Here is a 7,922-nt window from a genome sequence, read left to right on the forward strand (position 1 = left end):
TTGAGACAAAGTCTTGCCCTGTCACCCAGGCTGGAGTGCAATGGCGCGATCTTGGCTCACTACAACCTCCACCTCCCAGGTTCAAGCAATTCTCCTGCTTCAGCCTTCCGAGCAGCTGGGATTACAGGCTTGTGCCACCATGCCCGGTTAATTTTTTGTATCTTTAGTAGAGATGGGGGTTCACCATGTTGGCCAGGCTGACCTTGTGATCCACCCACCTCAGCCTCCCAAAGTGCTGAGATTACAGGCGTGAGGCACCGCGTCTGGCCTGGAAGGGGATTTTTGAACTAGGTTTTGACAGTTGCATAGGAGTTTGCTGGAGGAAACAGAACAGGCAAAGGCCTGGAGAAGGAGAGAACTTAGAACAAACATGCCTGGATGGAGTGAGGTTGGAACTTTAGGGGAGAGGAGAAGAGGAGGGAGCAAGAGGAAAGCAGGAAACATAAGAAGAGGCTAGAAGCACCTAGGAGCCCTCAGCAGGCTCCCCCCCGCCAGCCTCTGAGGGGAGACACAGTGGACTCACAGAAAAGGGAGGTTCTCCCGAGGCTGCACTTCTAGGTCTTAGACTGTGTCCGGGGAGCATTGAGGGCCCCAGGGCTGGGCTCAGGGAGCATGGGACAGACGCCGACTTCAGGGACAAGATCCAGTCATCCTGGCCAAGGGAGGGGGCCGTGGACCCTGTGAGAAGGGTCAGGTGGGGTGCTGGGGCATGGGGAGGGTGGACTGGGGAGGGAACCCCAGGATCAAGGTGGCCCAGCAGAGACAGGGGGGTGGGGTTCCTGTTGGAGGGTGGGCCCAGGGGCTATTGTGGACAAACCAGTTTCCCCGAACACCTTGGACACCTCTTTCCAGGCTCTTCTGCCAAGGTCCACCAGGATTTGTTCTGCAACAAATGTATCTTACATGGGGACAAGCACCGGGTGCCCTAGAAGCAGCCCAGCACAGGTGCAAAAGGTAGGGAGAGATTGTCCCATCCCAGGGACACTGCACGGCCACTGTTGCCATGGCTAAGTCTGGCGGAGGGCTTTCCTGGAAGAACTGTGGGCCAGGGAGCGACTCAGTCCTAGAAGTCTCCCTACCTGCCCTCCAGAAGAGAGGGGAGAAGGAAGCCAGAGGGTGTGGCAAGACCAAGATGTGGAGCTGTTGGAAGTCCCTGCGCCTGAAGTGCTCAATGACAGCAGTGAGTGGGCATTGGTTGTTCACAGCCCCCCACCCAAGCTACTGTCCACACTGTGTGCTGTGGTTTCAGACTTCCCATGATGCCACACTGGTCTGTTATGTTATTGCCAGTTATTGATGTGGTATCACAGACAGAGTCACCCCCCCCCCGTACCCTCATTACATCACATTGTTAAGAAGGGACATTTAGGCTGGGCATGGTGGCTCACGCCTGTAATCCCAACTTTGGGAGGCCAAGTTGGGCGGATCACGAGGTCAGGAGATCGAGACCATCCTGGCTAACACAGTGAAACCCCGTCTCTACTAAAAATATAAAAAAACTGCCGGGCGCGGTGGGTCACACCTGTAGTCTCAGCACTTTGGGAGGCTGAGGCGGGCGGATCACGAGGTCAGGAGATCAAAACCATCCTGGCTAACATGGTGAAACCCCATCTCTACTAAAAATACAAAAAATTAGCTGGGCATGGTGGCGGGCACCTGTAGTTCCAGCTACTTGGGAGGCTGAGGCAGGAGAATGGTGTGAACCTGGGAGGTGGAGCTTGCAGTGAGCCGAGATTGTGCCACTGCACTCCAGTCTGGGTGACAGAGCAAGACTCCATCTCAAAAAAATAAAAATAAAAATAAATAAAAAAATTAGCCAGGCGCAGTGGCACACGCCTGTATTTCCAGCTACTTGGGAGGCTGAGGCAGGAGAATGGCTTGAACCTGGGAGGCAGAGGCTGCAATGAGACAAGATCACGCCACTGCACTCCAGCATGGGTGACAGAGCAAGACTCCATCTCAAAAAAAAAAGAAGGGACATTTAGGCTTTAAATCCTACCACATATCACAGTCCCCCCACCCAGGACAGTACAAAACACATGCATGGTCTCTCCATCAAAACTGCATCATCAGCCAGGCGCGGTGGCTCATGCCTGTAATGTCAACACTTTGGGAGGCCAAGGCGGAGGATCCTTTCAGGCCAAGAGTTCAAGGCAAGCCTGGGCAACATAGCAAGACCCCATCTCTACAGAAAAATAGAAAAATTAGCTGGGCATGGTGGCATGTACCTGTAGTCCCAGCTACTTGGGAGGCTGAGGTGGGAGGAGTGCTTGAACCCAGGAGTTTGAGACTGCAGTGAGCTATGATGTTGCCACTGGACTCCAGCCTGGATAACAGATCATGAACCTGTCTCTAAATATGTATGTATATCATCATTATCACCATGTTCCTATTCTACAGTCACTTGTCCCTATGACCCTGTCTCATTGTCACCTGTCCATGTGACACCATGCTCTTTTCCGGTTGCTCCGCTACCTGGGACGTGCATGTCTCCTGTCACCTTTACACCTTCACCCAGAATGTCAGGGTTCTTAACATCACAATCCACTGGCATCAGCAACAACCGGGCTCAGCAGGAAGAGTGACCAAGCTTGGTGGTGCATTAGCCAACCACATTCACACACATCACACGCAGATCGGGCCCCAGGAAGACACCGTTCATTACCATCTGGCATCCTAAGCCCTGATGCTGCTCAATGATCCGAGATGCTGGCACCAGTTCCCGCCACCCTCAGCAAAATGAGGTCCATGGGAGCTCCAATGGGGATCTGGTGTTTTAAAGTTTCTTTTGTTTTTTGTTTGTTTGTTTGTTTGTTTGTTTTGACAGAATCTTGCTCTGTCACCCAGGCTGGAGTGCAGTGGTGCCATCTCAGCTCACTGCAACCTCCGCCTCCCAGTTTAAGTGATTCTCCTGTTTCAGCCTCCCGAGTAGCTGGGATTACAGGTGCCTGCCACCACGCCTGGCTAATTTCGTATTTTTAGTAGAGACCAGGTTTCACCACATTGGCCAGGCTGGTCTCGAACTCCTGACCTCAGGTGATCCACCTTCCTCGGTCCCAGACTGTGGGGATTACAAGTGTGAGCCACCGCACCCGACCCCTGGTGGATATTCTCTTTTTTTGTTTTTTGTCCTCCCCGGACCGCCCCCGCCCCGAGATGCAGTCTTGCTCTGTCACCCAGGCTGGAGTGCAGTGGCGGGATCTTGGCTCACTGCAACCTCCTCCTCCTGGGTTCAAGGAATTCTCCTGCCTCAGCCTCCTAAGTAGCTGGGATTACAGGCGTGTGCCACCACACTCGGCTATTTTTTTTTTTTTTTGTATTTTTAGTAGAGACGGGGTTTCACCATGTTGGTCAGGCTGGTCTCAAATTCGTCATCTCATGATCTGTCCGCCTTGGCCTCCCAAAGTGCTGGGATTACAGGTGTGAGCCACTGCACCTGGCCCCTAGTGGGTTTTAAAATTACAGTGTCACCTGTTGCTGTCACCTGTTGCCTTCCCATCATTCCCAGTTCCTGTGATGTTGTCACCTGTTGCTGTCACATTGTCACACTATTAATGTCCCCCAGAACTGTCCCCCCCCCCCCGCTGCTGCCACTGTCATCCCGTTAAGGTCACTGTGAGTCACTCCAGCCCCACCCTCCGTTTGACTTTCTGAGCAGCCATGGAGCCCCCCTCATAGGCGGGACTTGACTGTGTGCACCCAGAGCCAGCAGACCCCAGATGTTCATTAGCATGGGCTCGAGGAAGGCATGGACAGAGGAAGGCAGGGTGTGCCCAGGAGCACAGGATCAGGGCTGGGGACAACGAGATGGCAGGAGGGACAGGGAGATGCCTGCAGTCTATGGTGTGTGGCGTGCACTGGGCCAGCCTAGGCCAGGGTGGCTTGGGGACAGAGCCCTCTTTGTGTAAGCACAGGAAGCAGCTGGGAGTCAGAGCATTGCATACAACGCCAGGAGTTTGGCCACATGCCCAGGAATGAGGCTTGAGCAGGGAGGGAGGCTGCAGAGGACCCAGGAAAGCTCCGAGGAAGAGATCAGCCTGGATCCTCACAAGAGACCCTCAACACAGGCTCTGCTATCATCCCATTACACAGATGAGGAAACTGAGGCACAGAGCCACCAGATCGCCCACTGGGACCCCACCACCAGGAAAGAATACAGGCAAATCTGAACCCAGGCCACAAAGCTGGAACCTTCCCCATGGCCTTGGGCCCCCAGCCACACCCTCACCCCATTGCCTTGATGTTCTAGCCGGGGGACCTGTCTAGGGTCCATATACAATATATTATTTCTCTTTCTAATAAACACACGTTTGCACCTTTATACATTGTTCTGTAGTTGCCCTCTTTCCTCTTTGTAAAAATAATTAAAAACAAACAAACAAACAAAGAAAACAGAGTCTCCCTCTGTCACCCAGGCTAAAGTGCAGTGGGGAAGATCACAGCTCACTGCAGCCTCGAATTGGGCTTAAGCAATCCTCCCACCTCAGCCTCCAGAGTAGCTAGGACTACAGGCATGTACCACCTGTCTAATTTTTAAATTTTTTTTTTTTTTTGTAGAGATAGAGTCTCACTATGTTGCCCAGGCTAGTCTTGAACTCTGGGATCAAATGATCCTCCCAACTCATCCTCCCAAAGTGCTGAGATTACAGGCATGAGCTGTCGCGCCTGGCCTCTTTCTCTTTCTTTCTTTCTTTTTTTTCTTTTTTCTTCAGACAGAGTTCCACTCTGTCGCCCAGGCTGGAGTGCAGTGGTACACTCTCAGCTCATTGCAACCTCCACCTCCCAAGTTTAAGCGATTCTCCTGCCTCGGCCTCCTGAGTAGCTGGGATTACAGGCACCTGCCGCCACCATGCCTGGCTAATTTTTTTGTATTTTTAGTGGAGATGGGGTTTCACGATATTGGCCAGGCTGGTCTCAAACTCCTGATCTCAGGTGATCTGCCTACCTGGGCCTCCCAAAATGCTGGGATTACAGGCGTGAGCCGTGGAGCCTGGCCTCTTTCTCTTTCTAATAAACACAAATGTTAGCAGCTTTGTATCTTGTTCTGTATTTGCTTTTTCTCATCTTTGTAAAAAAAATATATTTTTTTCTTGCAAACTAAATCAATCTCTCTCAATTACCATCTTCTTTTTACTGTTTTCTTTTACTGAGATCAATTTCACACAACATAGCACTTACTATGTTCAAGTGTACAATTCAGTAGCATTCAGTACATGCAGTATGTGCAGCCACCCCCTCTATCTAGTTCCAAAACATACTCGTCACCCCAGAATGAAATCCTGTCCCTATTAGCAGTTGCTCCCCATTCCCCGTACCCCAGTCCCTGGCAAACACTAATCCACTTTCTATTCTCTGTGGATTTGCCTGTTCTGGACATTGCATGTATTTATTTTATTTTATTTATTTTGAGATGAAGTCTCCCTCTGTCACCCAGGCTGGAGTGCAATAGTATGATCTTGGCTCACTGCAACCTCCACCTCCCAGGTTCGAATGTTTCCCTGCCTCAGCCTCCCGAGTAGCAGGGATTACAGGTGCACGCGGCACCACATCTGGCTATTTTTTTGGTATTTTTAGTAGAAACAAGGTTTCATCATGTTAGCCAGGCTGGTCTTGAACTCTTGGCCTCGAGTGATCCATCTGCCTTGACCTCCCAAAGTGCTGGGATTACAGGCATGAGCCATCGTGCCTGGCCTAGACATTTCGCGTAAATGGAATCACACACTAGGTGGCCCTTTATTTTATTTATTTTTTTTGTTTGTTTGTTTTATTTTGTGACAGAGTTTCCCTCTGTCACCCAGGCTGGAGTGCAGTGGCGCGATCTCGGCTCACTGCAACCTCTGCCTCCCAGGTTCAAGCGATTCTCCTTCCTCAGCCTCCCGAGTAGCTGGGATCCACCGTGCCCCGCCTATGTGGCCTCTTAATCTGATTTCTTTCATTTAGCATTATTTCTGAGGCTCATCCACATAGCATGTGTCAGTGTTTCCTTCCCTTTGTTTTTTGTTTGTTTGTTTGTTTCTTCAGACAGGGTCTTGCTCTGTCACCCAGGCTGGAGTGCAGTGGCATGATCACAGCTCACTGCAGCCTCAACCTCCTGAGCTCAAGCAATCCACCTGCTTCAGCCTCTGGAGTAGCTGGGACTACAGGTGCACGCCACTACACCTGGCCAATTTTTTAAATTTTTTGTACAGATGGGATCTTGCTGTGTTGCCCAAGCCAGTCTCAAATTCCTGGCCTCTAGCAATCTGCCTGCCTCGGTCTTCCAGAGTGCTGAGATTACAGGTGTGAGCCACCATGCTGCCCCTCTTTTTACTTCTTTTTTTTTTTTTTAGGTGGAGTCTCACTCTGTCACCCAGGCTGGAATGCAGTGGTGTGATCTCAGCTCACTGCAACCTCTGCCTCCCACGTTCAAGCGATTCCCCTGCCTCAGCCTCCCAAGTAGCTGGGACTACAGGCACATGCCACCACACCTGGCAATTTTTTTTTTTTTTTTTTTGTATTTTAATAGAGACGGGGTTTCACCATGTTGGCCAGGATGGTCTCTATCTCCTGACCTCATGATCTGCCTGCCTTGGCCTCCAAAAGTGCTGGGATCACAGGCATGAGCCACCATGCCCAGCCTCTTTTAACTTCTTAATACATCTTGGCAGTATTTCCATGTCGAGCCAGGAGCGGGGATCACACCTGTAAACCCAGCACTTTGGGAGGCCAAGGCAGGCAGATCCCTTGAGCGCAAGAGTTAGAGACCAGCTGGGGCAACATGGCAAACTCCGTCTCTACAAACAACACAAAGATTAGCCAGGCATGGTGGCATGAGTCTGTAGTCTCAGCTACTCAGGAGACTGAGGTGAGATCACTTGATCCCCAGATGTCTGGGAGCCCCAGATGTCACTGTAGAAGCTACAGTGAGCCGAGATCACATCACTGAACTCCGGACTGGGAGACAGAGCAAGACCCTTTCAAATAAAAAGAAAGACAGAGAGAGAGAGAGAGAGAGAGAAGAAAAGGGAAGAAAGAAAGGGGAGAAGAGAGGAGAGGAGAGGCGCAGTGGCTCACGCCTGTAATCCCAGCACTTTGGGAGGCCGAGGCAGGTGGATCACGAGGTCAGGAATTCAAGACCAGCCTGGCCAAGATGGTGAAAACCCATCTCTACTAAAAATACAAAAAAAAATAGTCAGGCGTGGTGGTGGGCACCTGCAATCCCAGTTACTTGGGAGGCTGAAGCAGAGAATTGCTTGAACCTGGAAGGCGGAGGTTGCAGTGAGCAGATACCGTGCCACTGCACTCCAGCCTGGGCGACAGAGTGAGACTCTGTCAAAAGAATGGAGAAAGAGAGAGAGAGAGAAGAAAGACAGGAAGGAAGGAAGGGAGGGAGGGAGGGAGGGAGGGAAAGAAAGCAAGAAAGCAAGAGAGGCCGGGGTGCATTGGCTCATAATCCCAGCATTTTGACATGCTAAGGTGGGCTTTGAGGTCAGACTTCAACTGGATTAGGATTAGCCCTGCTGGGAGAAGAGAGGACTCTGGCACCCACTGCCAGCTCTGCCATCTGCACCCATTTATCTGGGGCCCCAATGCCTGCCCAGCTTCTCTCCCTCTGGTCTCATCCTCGAGGGCTAAGGGTGCACTTGCAGCTTTCCGCTCTGCCCCCTGAAACCTTAAGGGTGCCATTAGTTAAGTCAGACAAGAAGACTGACACTCAAAAATAAAGTTGGTTAAGTGCAAATTGTCAGATCCAGAAACCCGAACATCACTGATCTTCAGAAAACGCACATGTGCCAGGGCCTTCATTGGCACTCAATAAACGCTGAATCGATGGATCAGTAAATGAATGAATGGTGAACAAATCTGATATGACCGGAAGGAAGGAGTGGAAGTTGCTTGTGGAGAGACTAGCAGGACTCCGATTGAAAGGAGTCTTGAAAGCT

The sequence above is a fragment of the Pongo pygmaeus genome, chromosome 20 (assembly GCF_028885625.2).
Source record: "Pongo pygmaeus isolate AG05252 chromosome 20, NHGRI_mPonPyg2-v2.0_pri, whole genome shotgun sequence".
NCBI classification, from domain to species: domain Eukaryota; kingdom Metazoa; phylum Chordata; class Mammalia; order Primates; family Hominidae; genus Pongo; species Pongo pygmaeus.